Source organism: Gorilla gorilla, chromosome 3, assembly GCF_029281585.2.
Source record: "Gorilla gorilla gorilla isolate KB3781 chromosome 3, NHGRI_mGorGor1-v2.1_pri, whole genome shotgun sequence".
Classification (NCBI taxonomy): domain Eukaryota; kingdom Metazoa; phylum Chordata; class Mammalia; order Primates; family Hominidae; genus Gorilla; species Gorilla gorilla.
This window is the reverse complement of record NC_073227.2, coordinates 202754051-202772114: the sequence shown is the minus strand read 5'-3', so window position 1 is coordinate 202772114 and position 18064 is coordinate 202754051. Positions and strand designations below refer to the sequence as shown.

Genomic DNA, 18064 nt, shown 5'->3' with positions numbered 1-18064 from the left:
GAATGAACTAGAATGAGTGCTTTCCTAAGGGTGACCTGACACAACAAAAAGTTTGGAATAAAATCCTGTGGAGATGTATTTCTAGAAAAGGAGTAATTGGATCCACTGAGTAGAAAAGTTAACTCTGCCTAGTTCAGCTAAACAGAAACCAGAAGAAAGGGCTAAAAAGGGTTTTATTTTATTGCTGTGATAGACCTAGGGACCTATTATAAGTGATAAAGTTGGTAAAACTGTTAAGCACAGAAGATGAAATTTTCTTTAGCTTTCCCTAACTTTTTCATCATTTAGGACACATACTAGGCACCAAATAAGACATGGTCCACCCTTGCCTGAAGAACTCATAATTCTGCTCTCCTCTCTTGAGGTTCTTCTACCCCCCAACCATGAACAAAGTGAGCTTTCAAGCCACCTTCCAGTAGCTCAGGATCACAGTAACACCTCACCCAAGTTTTGTGGCTGGAAACCTTTACTTTTCACGTCCAATAAAGCATCCCTTTCCCGTGTCCTTTCTTCTCTGCTTTCCGCATGGACCAAAGCAGGTGGACAAACTCATCTCTGTTAAGAGGCTGATCACTGATCAGTGGGTTCTATCTCATTGACTTGGGAGGGATTTCGTTTTAATAAGGGATCACTGAAGACACAGAGATGAATCCAGAGAAATAAATAATTAATGGTACTGTGATAAGACAGTAAGAGACATATTTCGGGCAAGTGGGTGGTTCTGGAGCCCCTTTAAGAGCACCTTGTTAAGGACTATTTGATTCACACATTAAGCTAACTCTAGTTTTCCCACTTACAGAAAGAGGTTAAATTTGATAATAACGGGCATTAATTTAAAGAAGAGTTTGAGACAAAATTAATGGTCTGAAGTTGCAATATAACTTTCATCTTGCAATATTCACAAAAGAAGCTGAGCTTGTTAACACACCAACCATCCTAAAAGTATACAATATTGACAATAAAAGCACAAAATATAATAACTTTAAAAAGAAATCTTCTTTTGAAACACTGCTAGCCAGAGTGCTCTGCAGATGAAAAGCAGAGAGAGACTTTCTCTTTATTACAGTCACATACTTGCCCTCAAACATTTTGCTTTTGAATGGGCAGAAATGAGTTTTCTTTTTTTTTTAAAAAAGCAGTATTTCAAACAATGTGTTTTCTTGTGATAAGAGATCTGTTTTAATGTCTTTACAAAAGAGGACCTTCAAAATGGTACGTTACAGGGGAAAGCGTTAGGATTACAAATCACACTGATTTTAAAGGACCCCAAAATCTGTAAAATTGCCCCACCCTTGCCAAGTTCTTTCTGCAAGATGCATTTTTCTTTTTCCTCAGGAAGATTTATGTTAGAGTTATTTGTTAGTTAGTGCTGCTTTATGAAGAAAAAAAAAGCCAAAAAGGACCTCTTTTAAAATTTCTCAAAACAGTTCCCACCATTTTTTTTTCTAATCACAAGGGATAAAGTCAAATTAATGTATTTTCTTCCTAGAAATCTCCTCTAGAACAATCTTGTTTAGAGAATAACCGCTTATGAAGCCAACTTTACTATTACATTTTTCTTGCTGTGTCTTTCCTTGAAAGTAAATGCTTCACTTTAGCATCTTGACCTTATACCATTATAATAAATGTCCTCTAACATAGAATTTAAAAAATATGTTTGACTTATGTGTCTTATTTAGCAAAATTATTTGAAAAATATTTTAGAATTATTCTATAATATTCTAGATTTAAGTTACAGCATAATAATTTATGCATGGTGTATGCAGTGACACCTGGCCCTCGGCCTCCTGTCTAACAATATACTAGACAAGAATTATTACTCCATAATTCACACCCTGTCATGTCTTATTGCTTAATTAAAGCACAGCCTTCCTCTACATGACAAGCAATTGGACTGTTAACATTATAGATGATTATCCAACCTAACATATTTTATTTTTACAACTTACTTTTTTTATATACACAGGATGCTTATTTCAGGGACATCTACCTCTGAAAACATGAAAAATCTGTTTCTTTACTCACCTTCTGGCTACTGTATAAACCGTCACTAGCAAAAACATGGGCAAAATATTTTGTGTTAGGAATTAGTAATTTCGATACAGAAATAGTCATCTACCATCTATAAAACAGATTACTATGTGAGTTTGATGGCATTTGAGTGTTTAATATTTTCTTTTCTATGTTCTGTTATTGACCAAGTTAACACTAAGGACTATGTATAGGTGTGTGTACTTGTGAAATAAATGTAAATAAATAAAATGTTCAGGGTCTGTACAAGAAGACCTTTAAATTCTACTGGAGAATGCAAAAGAGAATAAGTACATGATCAAACCTACCACGCACTTGGATAAGAAGATTATGTAGTGCAAAGATATTACATTTCCTCAAATTTATCTAGGAATTTAATAATAATTCAGTTCAAATTAAAAAATCAACAGCAATATTTTTAATTGACAACGTGATAATCAAGTTTTTGGGTTAAAAAATAAGTATTTAAAAATTACTAGGAGAATCCTTGGGGAGGAGAGGAGAAAGCAGTAAATAAGGAGCACTTACTCATGTCCTGTACTAAAACACATTAGAGTGGTACAATAATTAGCATAGCTAGATGCTGGTAGAGACATGCCAAGAGAATGAGAGAGATCAAAGTGAGTGTGGAAATAAACCCAAATGCAAATAGAAATTTGGTGATGACATAAGTAATATTTGAAATAAATGGAATATAAAAAAACTAGTTAACTATTTGAAGAAAAAAGAAAACTGGATTCTTACCTAATTCTCTACCTCAAAATAAATTTCAAATGAATCAACATTTTAACATGAAAAACAGAATCATAAAAATTCTAGAACATAAAATCATTTATAAAGTTGATAAGACCTTTTCAAGAAGGATGGAAAACTCACAAGTCATAAAGACTGACAAAATTAAGCAGGAATGTAACAAATAAAAGCAAAGGGCAAATGGAAATCTGGGAGAAAATACATATTTGATACATGTAAAATAATAATTTTCTTAATTTTCAAATAAAATATTTAAATCAATCATAAAAAAGATAATTAGCACAATAGAAAAGTGGGCAAAAATTAGGAAAACTACATTCTTGACTATGTCAATATGGCCTTCTTGGATATGATATTGTACTCAAGTTTTGCAGATGTTACCACTAGGGGAGACAGGACAAAGGGTACTTGGGATCTGTCTGTATTATTTCTCCCAACTGTATGTGAATTTACAATGATCTCAAAATAAAAACTTCGATTTCATTTTAAACAGTACAAAAAATTTAAGAAAGGCAATTTATAGAAATAGAAAAATTCTAATGCCCAATAAACAGATGAAAAGATATTCATTTTTAGTCAAAATGCAAATAAAAACGGGATGAAATTTCTCCTTCTATTAACTTGGTAAAAATTTAAAATGCTCAATAAATAATGTTGTTAAGGGCAAGAGTATGAGGAAAATAGTCTCTCTTTTGTTGTTGGTGGAAGTATAAATTTGCATAATCTTATTAGAAGGCAATTAGGCTATATACATAAACAAATTTTAAACTCACTTGCCCTTGACCCTCTGATGGGAATTGACTTCATGAATACAGAAGCAAAATTTCTCAAATATATACATATGCAGAGATATATAACCACACTGTTTGTAATAGTGAATAATTGGAAATGACCAAAGGGTACATCAATGGGAAAAAATACTGACTAAATACATTTTGGCACACCCGTAAGTAAGCAGCTATTAAAAAGAATGTGTCGAATATCTCTGAGCTAATAATATACATCAAAAGTAAACAGGGAGGAAGCAATGTGTAAAACAATGTAAACATTTTAGTAGAAGTAAAAAAAAAAATAGCTGATTAGTAGGGAAGTAGTTCAAGGGATAGGTATGATAGATGATAAAAAGAGAGGCAAATAGATTTCTGCATAGGGAAAAATAAAGTGGTACCTAAGTAAGAAGAGTCATAGTTATACAGGTAGAATAAGATAGGTAGATAATTAAATGGCTGTCAATAGAAAGTATACAGCCAAAGAAAAAAACATTTCAATTTTTTTCCTTATTACTACCCACAGACTACTGTACCCACCTCCTTAAATACCCTATCTTTGAATCATCAGGTTCCATCACCATTTATAGCCATTCTTTGTAATCATCTGCAGACCCCCCAGGCCATTCGCCTGCATTCCTTGGAGATTTTCTATCCTGGTTTACTCTCACCCTTTCCAACATTACTCCTGACAAAATCCTGGGTGACTTGAATATCCACACTGGTCCTTTCAATAGCCTGGCCTCTCCCATTTGAATACCAAAGTTCTTGGACTCCAGCCTCCTCCACTCTTCTTTAACCACTCACTAACACGGTTGCAGTCTAGATTTGTTCATGACAAATAACCTCTCCATTATTTCAATATTTAGCAGCCCATTGTTAATGCTCCCTCCTCCTGCTGTTCATTCAGTTCCAGCTCCTTCCCTAGGGAACTCAGTCAGCCTGCAGCTGCACCTATACTCTTTTGATCCTAACACCATTCCTCTGCCTCTCACCTTCTCCCTTATCTGCTTATCAAGTTTCAATTCCACAATCCTGAAGTAGAGTCACCTCCTATCCTACACTATCAACTCACTTGCTCCACTTGAGTTCTTAAATATTCATTTGGTAAAACCCCAACTATTGTTAAACCCAATTCTCTGTCAACTCCTTATCTGCATGTGCATAGCTGAATGTCCTGAAGAAAACTACACAACACACAGACCAAATTGGGGATCACTCACCTCCACAGTCCTTTTGTGCTTCTGGGTTTTCATATTATTTCCCCATTCTGTTTATTCTCCCTCCCCAATCACAATTTCATGCATTTTTCTGTATCTTCAGAGCTTCTCCACAATCCTCAGCCTCAGCTGATGACCTTGTGCATAGCATTAACAAATAAAACGGAGAAGTGAGCTAGAAGGGATCTTCCCCAAGCTCTCTCCTTATCTATCTCCCTTTCTGCATTTGTGCTTACTTATGGCAATTACTTTGCAATGGCTCAGCCTGCAGTCTTGCTGTAGGCCTGATCCCCTCTCATGGACCTCAGGGAACCTCAACAGTTCTTCCTTCTTTCTTGCATCATCCACTTTCCCTTATCAATGGAATCATTCCTAACAAATATAACAATTTTAAAACATATTAATACGGTTCTTTAAAAAACACTTTCTCCCTTCTTCTGTCTATAGCTACCATTTCATTTTTTACATTCTGATTTCATAACAAAATTCCTTCAACGAGCAGTCTCTCCATTTCCTAATTTCTCTCCTCTATTCTCTTGGGCCTATTTCAGTTAGATTTTCTCTCTCACCACCAATGACCTAACATTGCTAATTTAAGCCAATCTTCCCATTCCCTGACATAATGACGGAATTTTACAAACAGCTTCCACTTGGTGTCCAGGAAACCACCCTTTTCTGGTTTCTTTCTACTTTATTGGCTACTCTGCAGAATCCTGAATTCTTAACATTGGGGTGTCCATGTTTAAACCCTCGATCTTCCTTTCTTCTCTACTCACAATCACTCCTTCCAGGATTTTACCCAGTCAGATGACCTTAAATACCATCTATATGCTGAGAATTCCTGAATTCCTATTTTCGACCAATATCTAAAGTAGACTCACAGATTACACTGTTCACCTGACATTTGCAATTAGAAATCTAAGAGACATCTAAAACTGGGCAGGTCCAAACTGCAACCCAACCCACTTGTTCTCCTAGTCTTCTTTACCTTAGTAAATTATAACTCCATCCTTCTAGTTGCTCAGACAAAAAACTATGGAGACATCTTTGGCCCTTCTTGATCTCTCATCTCATACCCAATCTATTTGCAAATTTTGGCAGTTGTGCTTTCAAAATACATTTGGAATGTAAAACTGCTTGGGACCAATTCTTCCTCTACCATTCTGTTCCAAGCTGCCCACATCCTTCACCTGGACTATTTTTTGCAATAGTCTCCAGCTAGCATCTCTGTTCTGCCCTTTCTCTTGTTTAGTCTGTTTTGAGTTTAACAACCAGGGATATCCCTTAAAAATATCCATCAGATACTACATCACATCAGTCAGAATAGCTATTAGTTATTAAAAAGCCAAAAAACAGATGCTGGTGAGGTTGCAGAGAAAAAAGAATGCTTTTACACTGTTGGTGGGAGTGTAAATTAATTCAACCATTGTAGAAGACAGTTTAGTGATTCCTCAAAGACCTGGAGGCAGAGATATAATTTGACCAAGCAATCCCATTACTGGGTATATTTATACCCAAAGGAATACAAATCATTCTGTTACCAAGATACATGTATGGGTATGTTCGTTGACGCACCATGCACAATAGCAAAGACATAGAATCAACCTAAATGCCCATCACTAATGGACTGGATAAAGATAGTGTGGTACATATACACCATGGAATACTATGCAGCCATAAAAAGGAACAAGATCATGTCCTTTGCAGCGACATGGATGGATTTGGAAGCTGTTATCCTCAGCAAACTAAAACAGGAACAGAAAACCAAACGCCACATGTTCTCACTTGTAAGTGGGAGCTGAATGATGAGAACACATGGACACATGGCAGGGAACAACAGACACTGGGGCCTGTCGGGGTTGGGTGAGGGGAGGGGAGGGAGAACATCAAGAAGAATCACTAATGGATACTGGGTGTAATACCTAGGTGATGGGGATGATCTGTGCAGCAAACCATCATGGCACACTTTCACCCATATAACAAACCTGCACATCCTGCACATGTACTCCTGAACTTAAAAGTTGAAGAAAAAAAATATTCATCAGATTATGGCATCTCTCTCCTCAAAATCCTCCAAAATTCCACATCCAGGAAAAATGTCCTTTAAAAGTTCCCCATCTTACATAGATGAAAAATTAAAATTTATGTGTGGCCCCCCATTTTCTGAGTCTGTGGCTGTCCTGCCACTCTTGCCCTGGTGCCCACACTCCTGCCTATTCCACCTCTCTGACCCCCTCTGCTGCATTCGCCTCACCAGTGTCTTTTCTGAGAGCATTTGCATCAGCTTCTTTCTTCCCGGAATGATTTCCCCAGGTATCTGCAGGCTTCCTTCCCTCACCTCCTTCAAGCCTTTGCTCAAATATCACTTTCTCAGGAAGACTTTCCTTATTTATAAAAGCACTTCCATGCTCACCATCACTGGCGTCAGAGAAATGCAAATCAAAACCACAATGAGATATCATCTCACACCAGTTAGAATGGCAATCATTAAAAAGTCAGGAAACAACAGGTGCTGGAGAGGATGTGGAGAAATAGGAACACTTCTACACTGTTGGTGGGACTGTAAACTAGTTCAACCATTGTGGAAGTCAGTGTGGCGATTCCTCAGGGATCTAGAACTAAAATACCATTTGACCCAGCCATCCCATTACTGGGTATATACCCAAAGGACTATAAATCATGCTGCTATAAAGACACATGCACACGTATGTTTATTGCGGCACTATTCACAATAGCAAAGACTTGGAACCAACCCAAATGTCCAACAATGATAGACTGGATTAAGAAAATGTGGCACATATACACCATGGAATACTATGGAGCCATAAAAAATGATGAGTTCATGTCCTTTGTAGGGACATGGATGAAATTGGAAATCATCATTCTCAGTAAACTATCGCAAGAACAAAAAACCAAACGCCGCATATTCTCACTCATAGGTGGGAATTGAACAATGAGATCACATGGACACAGGAAAGGGAACATCACACTCTGGGGACTGTTGTGGGGTGGGGGGAGGGGGGAGGGATAGCATTGGGAGATATACCTAATGCTAGATGACGAGTTAGTGGGTGCAGCGCACCAGCATGTCACATGTATACATATGTAACTAACCTGCACATTGTGCACATGTACCCTAAAACTTAAAGTATAATAATAAAAAAAATAAAAAAAATAAAACAGCAAAAAAAGCACTTCCAATCATCCTTCCTTATTTTATTTTTCTCCATAGTACTTATCACCACACCACACATACACACATACATCTTTATTCTTATTTATTCTGTCCATAGTCCGTTTTTTCCCACAAGAATATAAGCCCCATGAGAGCCAGAAAGTCTTTTTTAAAAAATTCATTTTGCTTAATATTACAATCCTAGCACCAGAAATAGTTCCTGGTACACAAAAAGCCCTGACTAAACATTTGTTGAGTTAATGAATAAATGATATATAGATATTTTTTAAGTATGCACTTCTATGAAAGAAATTTTAAGAAAGTATAACTAGTAATTATTTTAGAGGAGAGAGAATTTTGTAAATTTCTGTATTTTTTTTCTAACCATGTATATTGTTACTTTTCAGAAGTCAGAATTATAACAACACAAATTATATTGGCAGCAAAATGATAGGACATCTGTTACTTTTTTTCTATATACTTCCGTTTTTTTTTAAAGGTAAAAAATGTTTTAAATAAATCTACATGTTTTAAAAAATTGCTGTTAAAGTTACAAGCAAGGTCAAACAGTAGTGGAGTAAGGAATTGCCGAGCTCACTGAGTAGCCCCACATCTGAAGAACTATGTCAATTTTAAATGAAGAAACAGTATAAGATGCCTAACAAATGACACAAGCGATAAGTAATAAGTGTTCTGATTTGAAGTGCAGAGAAGAGTTTACTGAGGTTTGATGATATTATGTGTAGCTAGAGGGTGAACACCATTTCTCCTGCTATGTTCATTCACGTATCAACTAATAATAATATGGCTGTGATGTAATGTAGCAATGGAAAACTTGGATCTGGTAGTCCATGTTCAGAAACAGAATAGACTGAGCTGGTAGTCCATGTTCAGAAACAGAATAGACTGAGCTGGTTTTATTAGTTTGAGTGATAGGCTATTATATTAATGGTTCCACCCGAGACAGGGTGGCCCTCGCTCATCCTAGTGCTGACTAGGCCCCATTTCGTAATGAATGATGGCCTCTGTCAGGCACCAGCACTCTGATCATCCAACACGTACAAAGAAAAAAGTTAGTAATAATTCAGGCACATTTTACCAACTTACATCCAAAGGTATTGACAAGGCAGTATTGTTAAAGCATGCTGAGTTTTCAGTTAACTGCATTAAAAATATGTGAACTCCAGTAGAATTATCTGCCAATATTATGAACATATGGCTCCTTTTTTTAACTAATAAATATTTCTACAGATATGAGACTAATGAAGCACACAGTGATACTGCCTTTTCATGATTATTAAATATACAAATTTTCAAGAGCTACTAATAGATTTAGGTCATCTCAAGCATAATTTCATGGAAAACCACTTCAAGTACCAGGCCTTACTTAGCATAGTATCTATGATGAATGAATGTGGTATGAACACACAATTACAGAAATAAAAATAAACACCTTGGCTTGTTGAGGTATATATTTCATTCTCAATGCACCTAAATAACTTTTTAAAACAGAAATGTTATATTATTGATATTTCAGTGGCCTTGTTACATTGTATTGGACGCTGGGCTTCAACAAATTACAAAAAGATCTTACAGTCAAGAAGCTGTCCCATTTTTATTCCATTTCAGTCATAGAAAGACAGCCTTGATGCTAAAAGCATTTTATATTTTTTTACGAGATCATCAGCTCAGGATTTTCTGATATCTCTCAATTTTTCTCCACTTCAGCTTTTCTCACAGGTAATAATAAAGCTATTTTGATAGAAATGTAGCCATCTTATGGTTTTCTTTTTAAGTGGGGCTCCGTATTTTTCCCAATTTGAAACAGTAGGTACAGCAAAGTACAGCCGAGTGGAAACAGGGCAATGTGTGGAAGCAACATGTTCTCCCGAATGTTTCAGGAATCCACAGTCTGAATTCTCTTTCATTTTTGTTACTAGTTCATGGTGGTCCCTCCTAGATATTTTCTGAAACTAAACTTGTTTCCTTCTACCACCTTTTTCTTGACTTTTTTTTTTTCCAGTGCTGATTTTTTGGAATGTGTAACAGGTTTGGTAATTTTTATCATTTTCAAGACTGATTGCAGTGATCTCTATTGTTTGGTTATTTTTTCCTTTGGTTTTCACCATTTGCTTTTTCTACTTCTGTTCATTTTGTTGTAACACTTATCTTTCTTATTAAAGTATTAAACTATCACTTAATACTTTCTTAAACTAGAGTTCTTTGTGGTCTCCATTCCCTTGCTCTCCTTTAAAAATATATGTAGTAAGACTCAAGTCCCATTTATATTTTGTCTGAATAACACACATATATTCATAGTGAAACATGTTAAAGTTAATATTCTGAAATTCTCATAACATTCCTATTTTTCTAAAAAATAATCAAAACTGAATTTTTCATAATCGTTAAGATATTAAAAATATCTGTCATTAAAAACTTCAAGACATAAATAGAGAAATCTAATATAGTATAATTTTGTTCATTTTTAGAAAATGGTTCTGTCCATAAATTTTATTTCAGACTACTAAACCACCTAGATCATGCCAAGTGGTTTATTAAATTTCATGGAAGTAAGAGGTTTAGAATACCTGTGGATTTCATTCAGGATGAAATAAACATAAAAGAAACATTTCGGTATGTGCTTTGGTTGAGGCTGGGGATTAGGTGTGTTTACAGTTAGGTAAATTTCTGAAAACTAAATTCAGGGACTAAAATTGGATTTGATTTCAAACAATCCTTCCATAGCATATGCACCGGTTGCTACGCAACACAATTTAATATCAACAAATGATGCCAAGTGATTTTTGCATACTGTAATTGGCTTGCAACTTTTGCTGCTTGAAAATTTTGAAGAGAATGCGATTATTTAAATTTCAATGGCTATGTTAAAAATGCTAATTTTTATAATTAAAAAAACCTACAACAAAAAACCGACATCTTAAAACTGAAGCAAAGAACTGTCTTCTGTGATAATAAATGTACGACAGTCTGCAAAGTTCTTCTTCCACCCCTCGGGAAAGCATAGACCATACTGAGGTAGCTTTTGATGCTGGTCTACTCACCTAGCTTCTCTGATGAGTTGGATGTGGAAAGCTTATATAGAGGCAGAGCTCAATTAGTGTAATTTATGTATCCTTGGACGTCAATCATTCCTGTTGAGAGGTGGGACTCGCAGGCTCTCAGTGCATTAATTAAGAGCTCATCTCAGCAGAGCCATCTTTCTACCTAAGGACCAAAAAGAAAGTTTTAATTAGATTTTTAAAAGCAAGTATGTCATATATGAAAGCAAGTATAGTTCTTTAGTTGGTACGAGAGGCAACAATTCGAAGGGGCTCTTCCAGACAATACAAAGGGCACCAGTTCTCAGTCATCTGTGACATTATGAGTAAGTGGGGGAGCTTCAGTCTTAAACATTGGTTTCGACCTTTGGACAATCACTTCATGAAATCGCTGAAATTTTGACTATGTTGTTTCATTGCCAACATCATTATTGGACCCCTGTCTAATTATTGATGCAGAGCTGATGCTGATTGAATGCAATTACAACGTCAAGGACAGACAGGAGTTTTCTCTGATGGCTGGCTTTTTGTTCCAGGCTAGTTTCTGACTGAATATGCAGTGGGCAATACAATGCAAGTTCAGCAAAAGGGAGTGAGGGAACTTGCACAACACATCAATTTCATGGGTTCAGTGATGGAGTGAGTGTGCCCTTGCTGGCTAACCTAAAAATATAGGGACTCGAGAGAGGTAAAAACTAGCTAGGCTCACTGGTGTCAGCTGCTTGAGAGAGGCTGTTCTCCTGCAATAGCTTGTGTGAGGCCATCAAACATACTCCTTAGGGCTCGCTTGGGAAATAATAGATACATTATTGATTAAAATATTTATAAATTAAGGGAGGGAAAACAAATTTTAAAAGCTAGTTCAGATTCTACAAGGGAAATATATCTACTCATAGCTACTAACCCCTCCCCCTCCTTAATTAAGGAGGGGGGTTCAGAATGCATGCTTGGGAAAACGAAAACAAATGTTTGTCAATAGCCAGAAAAAAGCAAATAGGAAAACTAATCTAAAAATACAGGGACTCGAGAGAAAACAAAAGGAAACACTACGAACAATCAAAACACTACATCTTAGAAATAGTGAAGAAATTACCAAACCTAAACATTCTAAAACATCAGCATTGGAAAAAGCAGAGGTACAAAATTTCTGCTTTCAGAAAGATTATAGACCATGGGGACATATAAACCCAAGAACAACAAGCACAAAATAAAGGGCTTCATAAGAGTAAGGGGGTTTCTAACAAACAGGACCAGTACAATGGACAGATGATTCAGAAAGCAAGGAAAGCTCTGGCTCAAAAGAACAGAACGTGTGTTTCACTGTTTCTCATTGGTGTTATATTTCATTTCATTTTTTCTAAGGGAGGATGTTTAGGAAATCCAGTTACTGTATACACTATAAATTTACCACCTAACTAGCATACTTGACATGTACTGAATAACAGCCACAAACCTGACAAAATAAACTATAGATTTTACAGGTATATAGCTCGTGCAGTATGTTTCTGAATGATAGTGTACGATGAAAACATTACTGTATGGACAATTTGTCAGAAGAATAAAGCTGGAAAATTGTAACCCATCATTTATGTTAATGTTCATAAAGATATTTTATAATCCTTTCTCAGCTCTTTCCCTTCACATATTTTTCCAGCTATTTTCCCTCATTTATTGTGCTGTATAATGTTTATTGCACAATACATAGAGTAGTACTCCCCAGATACGAGTTGGCAATTGTGCTGGTTACACCAATCTCGTGTGCCTGATAAATTTATGTAATACCACATCCTGCATTTGAGTACCATTACTGTGTCTTTCAGTGCACAATTTTTATTTGCATTTAAGCTAGGGCATATCCCAAAGTCAGATGACCGCTTGGGCATATCATACTCAAGGATGTCTAAATGGTAATATTAATATATACAGTGTCATGTCTTGTAGTTATGTGCAAGTTATTTACCTCAGGAATCTCTTTGTTTTCCAAGGAATCCTTAAATTATCTTTATGATAGACTGAGGACAGAACATGTTAACATTAACAGACACTGAATGCAGTTATTTTTAAAGGAGAAAAACCTCATGATGTGCCTCTTCATGTGCTGTCAGCGTTTTTTTCCCCGTGAAGAAGTTACATGTGGTCTTGTGATCTGAAGACATCTTCCAGCGACATTGACCAGGGCCACTCTATTATACATTCCTTGTCAGTTCCTATGAGCCTTGTTTCTTAAGAGCATGACAGGAAGAAAAGGCTTCGGAACAGGCAGCACACTTTTGTGCTTTTAGCCAAAAGTATGAATTTCCTTATTGCTTAAATGTGTAGCTTCATAGGAACCTAACATTAGGATTTGGGGTAAAAGTAAGCATTTTCCTGAATGAGAACTTTTTTTGTTTTTCTACATGAAATCTTCTCAACTGGATGGGACCTTTCAAAGTTCGCTAAAGTGGAAGTTCGGGTTGAATTGTAAGTGGAACAATGTATCTGTACTAGACTTTGGGATTTGTTCTGAAATTGGTTGCAATGGTGCCATGGTGTTCCATGGAAGAGAACGTGGTCTGTATTTGAAGAACTACCGGTAGCTGATGGAAGACCTGAGTTCACCTCCCCAGCCCTTGTTTCAGAAAATTCACATCGTTTTTCAAAGATTCTTGTGGTCTGAGACTCTATTAGATACTCGACTTGGTCCAAGACTCTCACCACCCCAGGAAGTGATTGTGTTATGGGCCACGTGTTTCTCCTGACTTCTCCTCCTAGCAGCCAAGATGGCGGCTTCAGGACAAGAAAGCACGTGCATCGCCTCTTCCCCTAAGATTTCAGTGGGCCTCCACTAGTTCCTGTCAACATGGCAGGGGCTGTTTTATGTATCCATTTGGTGAACTGGGGGTTTATGAAACAGTCAGTCCCCACAGGGAATTGTGGAGGCTAAGTCGGCTCCAATTCAAATTTTAATTTGTTCGTGATTTAAAAATAACCTAGTTGAGGCCAGGATTATTGGGTTTTAATGGTATTTGGGTGTATACGCTCACATAAAGCTATGTGGCCCTGGAAAACAAACAGATTGTATCTACTCACAGAATAGTTTTTCCTAGGTGAACCAGTAAAATTTTTTGAACAGTTAGCTAACTCATTCAGAGAACTCAGCCACGTTAGTATATATTAATTTGCCATGTTTTCTATACTCATGGGACTTGCATCCAAAGGCAAGCTATAACGAAACTCTGGATAAAATGGTCTAGTTCTGTTGTCTTATCATTGGCAATTACATGTGAAAGAGCAGGTTTATTATTGTGTAACAACCTCTACTCTTTTTGCATAATTTTATCAGAAAGAATAGAAATTTATATTTTCTTTTTTCTTTTCTGAGATGGAGTTTTGCTATTGTCGCCCAGGCTGGAGTGCAATGGCGCCGTCTCGCCTTACTGCAATCTCTGCTTCCCAGGTACAAGCAATTCTCCTGCCTCAGCCTCCCAAGTAGCTGGGACTACAGGCACGTGCCACCACGCCCGGCTAATTTATGTATTTTTAGTAGATACAGGGTTTCACCATGTTGGCCAGGCTGGTCTCGAACTCCTGACCTCAGGTCATCTGCCCGCTTTGGCCTCCCAAAGTGCTGGGATTACAGGCTTGAGCCACCATGCCCGGCCAAAATTTCTTATTAGAATATGTTATAAGAAAAAAAGATAGACATTAAATTAGAACTTTGGGTTCAAAATCACACGTAGCATTTATAGCAGAAACTGGGACTCCCGGAAGTCTTTAAATGACAAAAATACCAACTTTGAGTTTTTATAATTTAGTTGGCAATTGTGAAATTTGTTATCAGAGACATTTTTATTTCTATTAGTGAGAACCCATACAGCAAACTGTACAGATACCAATTCGATCTAGTAGCACTAAGGAAAGACAAATCAAGTCTTGCTCTAGTGTCTACTAGAATGTGTGGGTTTGCAGAACAGGAATGGGTTAGTGCTGTGTAAAATCTATTTATTTAGATAGAGTTTGTCCCAGGCCATATAAGAGAGATGTCTGGGTGGGTTATCAGTCTTTCATCATTGACATTTTATTTTGTAGTTTTAATGCTGAGATATCTTATTGTATATATGTCTAAAGGTTTTCTGCTTTGATATGTTTATAAGACAGAATATTAAATAAATGATGATTTAGTCCAATATTGATGCAGCATTACAGTAAGTTTATATATTTTAAAACTTTTCCCAATTCTGACTCAGGAAAAATGATTAATTTGTAGTGACTTTCTTGACATCTAAATTATTGGAGGGAAAACAAGCATCAAATTTTATGGGCATTAGGTTATGTAAATAATGTCAACTAATATTTGTTTCTATGGGATGCTACAAGTACCACATTATTTTCTTGTAACTCTTTTACAAGTTTAAAAACAATGGGGGAACATAATTAAAGTACTCTATTAAGGACATGTTCTAATGTAATTTTTGAATAAAAATAACTGCTTATAATAAAAAAATGGCAGTTAGTGTAATTGTAGAGGTAAAGCCACAGTGATGAAAAATAGAATAAGTCTATGTTTATTTTAAAAATAATATATCGTTTTTACATACCCAGTTCTTTGCATTTCCTTGTAAATTCTGTATGTGGGCATATTAGCACACCTCATTCATACTTGTTAATTGCTTCTTTATTAACAAGTTTAAATGATTTTCTTTTAAAGAACATTGAGAGTGTTTAACTTTTTAATATTCAACAAGTATTCCATATTTCCAAATAATCTTGTTAATGTCATGACATTTGAAAAGCTTTGCTTCTATCAAGCCATTTCTTTGACATTCCCATAGAACCTATGCACAGGAGATTTTAAAGAGAGGTTTTGGTTATTCTGTGTTCATTTTCACTCCTTACCAAGAGTTAAGGTACAGCTAAGGCTTGTATCTCTTATTCTCATATTCTCAACAATTTGAAGCAAGGAATAAAATAGCAGAGAATTCTTTTTCTGTGCTTTGGAAAATATTGATCCTTTTTTCCTGTGCTTTGGAAAATCTTGATCCTATTTAGCCAGTTGTACTTACATGTAAAATATGAATCTCTTTGAAAATTGGTCTTCTGCAGTCAACATCGCCTAAACAACAAATTTGGTCATATATACATATATGTGTGTGTATATATGCATATATATGTTTAATGCCAAACCCAAAAATCTTCAACTTCCTCCATTGTTAGTACTAAGAAATGTATGTATGTGCTGGTGATGTAGGGGGTGAAAATGAGGCTTGATTGATTCATTCACACACGTATTTATTCAATTAATTTTTATTGAACTCCCAAACAAGTGGTGAGCGCTATGCTGTGTTCTGGGGATTAAAAAAAAATGAGCAAAACAGATGAGGACCCTGCCCTCATTAAGCTTCTATTTTAGTAGATATATATATATAGATGTTACCTAAGACCTCGAAGCATTTTTACCTATTCAGTCTTCACATTTACCTCTTTTATTTGCCATGGCATCCTGAAATATTATCAATTCAGTGATGTTCACTTTCCAAAAACATTCGTAAACATACTTGGTGTTGAAGTCTGATTTGCCACATAAGATGATTGAAACAGCAATTCTAAATCACTTCTAGGCATTCAGTATAAAAGGAAATTTTCAAAGATACGTTTATGGCTTAATAATTAAATCTGGATGAATATGCCTGCTGGGAACTTCTACAATAATAAAATAGAACGGCAGGTTCCAAACCGCAAACAAAGAACTTTTTCTTTCAAAGATTTGAGTCGCAGCATATTAGTGTTTAATGGATTTTGCATTTTTAAATGCATAATGTCAGAATTCCTTGGTAAGAAGTCTTAATAATTATTCAAGTACAATCCAAGTGGTCTTGAAAAACAAAGAATGGGAAGCAGATACTCAACTGCATCCCTCTTCCGGGGACTCTAAGTACCTGAAACAGGAAGATACAACTTTCTTGATTCAGATCTGGAGCCTCTCCTTTTCCCAACCATAAGCCCCATGAGATACTTGGATACTCAGTGTTTTTCTGCCTTCTACAGACTAGTCCAAAGCTGGTAGCATCATCCAAACAAGTGATGCCCACAAGATGAAATGGACATCTGGAGATAGTCTTGATATGGACCCACAGATCTCAGTATGCTCAAGCGTTATCTAAGGCAAAAACGAGGAGAGTGTAAGAGGATGCATGACAACTTCTCTTGAGAATCTGGTGATTTCAGTCACTCCTTTCTTATAAAACTGATCACAGAAAAATAACATTAGTTTCTAGCAATAAGCAACAGCTGAGATTATAAAGATATACAAACTTTCCAAGTCTTTCAAAAACATAGCCTAAATCAATAAGAGAGAAGATTTTGGAAAATAACTACATTTTAAGACCACTTTTAAACATAAATAGATGTCAGAAGATTGGACTTAATGTATGTTTATATCTATTTACATCTATCTACCTTTCTTCATTTATCTGCCTTCAGAAGTCGAAGAAAAATAAGGTTCTACTTTCATCCCAGGATAGCAACTTGAATAAATTCCTTATATAATGACTTTAATTCCAGAGGTCCAAAGACAAAAACGCAACTCCCAACCTTCATCTGCATTTTCAGGCCATATAAAATCACAACACTTTAGAGTACTCTCAGTACAGTTAGGCGATTCTAATTTGTGTCCATTCTCCTCCTTCTTTTCCTTCTCAATAAATAATGGATAAAGCAACAACGGGCCTTTGCTGACTTTTTTAATTCTTCTAATATACCAAAATTATCTCCTGGAAATAAATTAACGTCTATACAGTAGTCTGCAAATGGTTTGAAAGTAATTTAGTGGTTCTTAAAATGCTCCATGTGTTCTATTTTATATTTGAGCCAATTAATCACTCCACTCATCCCCCGCCCCCCCTACTCATCCCACCTCAAAACGCAAGCTGTGTCACTCTGAAAAATAATCGAAGAGAGAGTCCTTCAATTATTTTTGCCCTTCTTTTCTTGGTTTGCTATCCAATTTTCTATTAATTGGAACTAACTGACATATTAACAGTGCAAATGCAAACGTTATGCAAATCTGAAATGGAAAGTTCT

At 36.0% G+C, this 18064-nt stretch overlaps 1 long non-coding RNA gene across 1 annotated transcript in view; it reads right to left on the bottom strand.

Annotated features, from left to right (window-relative positions):
- Positions 1 to 18064, bottom strand: part of LOC134758375 (uncharacterized) — a 1115837-nt gene that overhangs the window by 290262 nt on the left and 807511 nt on the right. The window contains exon 4 of the long non-coding RNA XR_010133555.1: positions 11009 to 11171. This is a non-coding gene — a long non-coding RNA (uncharacterized lncRNA). The remainder of the gene's footprint in view (positions 1 to 11008; positions 11172 to 18064) is intronic.